This window comes from Propithecus coquereli, unplaced genomic scaffold (assembly GCF_000956105.1).
Source record: "Propithecus coquereli isolate 6110/MARCELLA unplaced genomic scaffold, Pcoq_1.0 Scaffold29, whole genome shotgun sequence".
Lineage (NCBI taxonomy): Eukaryota > Metazoa > Chordata > Mammalia > Primates > Indriidae > Propithecus > Propithecus coquereli.
This window is the reverse complement of record NW_012148507.1, coordinates 369362-370871: the sequence shown is the minus strand read 5'-3', so window position 1 is coordinate 370871 and position 1510 is coordinate 369362. Positions and strand designations below refer to the sequence as shown.

General features: G+C 29.0%; 1 protein-coding gene across 1 annotated transcript in view; it reads left to right on the top strand.

Annotated features, from left to right (window-relative positions):
- MLIP (muscular LMNA-interacting protein) overlaps positions 1 to 1510 on the top strand; it is a 200359-nt gene that overhangs the window by 12854 nt on the left and 185995 nt on the right. The window lies entirely within an intron of this gene.

Below are 1510 nucleotides of genomic sequence, written 5' to 3'. Positions count from 1 at the left end.
TATCTTATGAAATAAAAACAAAATTTAAAAAGGATTCAATTTATCTTGAAAAAAATACAATATAAAACAGTGAGATGTTATAATTTGCATGTAATAAATCGGCAACATTAAAATATGTAATACCCAATATTGGGGGACTTGTGGAAATATTGGCATGCTCGAACTTTGCTGCTAGTTTTGTAAATTTGTACAATTTTGGTAGAAGTCCCTTATTCATAGTCATAAAACTGTTCATAATCTTTAATAATCTAACCATTGGAAATAGTACACAAGAAGAAAAATGTTATGTAGGAAAATAATTAGGTTAAAATAAAAACAGAGTAATATTGAACAATCGGAGAAAATTAAGGATAATGCATCACCTTGGAAAAATTATAATTATGGTAATTCCATGGAAAATGTTAACCTTATAATATTAGGTGATAAAATAGGCCATAAGATTGTATTCATAGCCTGATTATATCTGTCTAAAATGAGACCAAGACTTGAAATGAAATTAAGCAAATAAAAAAAGAGTTGAAAATGACTTGTGTTAGAATAATAAAATTTTGAGTATATTTTTTTCACTTTAAAATGTTTTATTATAAGTAAAATGAGATTGGGGGGACTTTGTGTTATTCTTGAGACAACTGGAAAGAGATAAAACAATCAGATTCACCTTGTCTATATGAAAACGTCTTATCTAGAAAGTAGTTATGTATCTGTGATTTTGGAGTTTTCAATGCTGCTATTTTATTTCAAAGACTAATGGGGTCAAATTATTACAGAGAAATTCTGAATACTGTATATGGCACTTCTGGGAAGTTTCTCTCTAATAGTCTCATTTACATGCAATATGTTAGTGGGATCCTTTGTTAATTAGGCCCTATGAGTGGTGTGAAAACGTAGCTATGTAAACCAATCTTGGTTACAAACCTCCAGAGCTTCCTAAGATGATAATATGCATCTGTTGATTGCAATGAATGATATATAAATAATCATATATTTAAAACATTAAAGATTTTTCATCCTCTTTTAAAACAGTTCCGTATATGTGTAGGGTAAGTAATTCCTCATTCATTTATATACTTAACTGTTTACTGAACATATACTATGCTCTTGGTGCTTGGATTCCAAGTGAATAAAGACAACTCATATGGCTTATTTATTATTGGGAAGGCAAACAATGAAAAAAAATGAAGAGTATGTAATAAAATCCCAGGTAGTGATAAATATTATGAAAAGAAGTACATCGGAGTAAAGACATAGAGAAAGATGGACAGAGAAATCCTAATCAGAGGCAATTTGTGTTTTATGCTGACTATATCATCATCATCAACTGACTAGTGTGGGATAGTGTGGGATGGGTATATACAATCAACCCTTTAATTGTAATTAATCAGTGATTTATTTTCTATTTTCACACATACAACACTTACACACACATTAGAACACATTAAATTGACCACCATAGTTGAAATTAGTTTTATTTTGAAATAATTTTAAACTTAGAGAAAAGTTACAGAGAAAA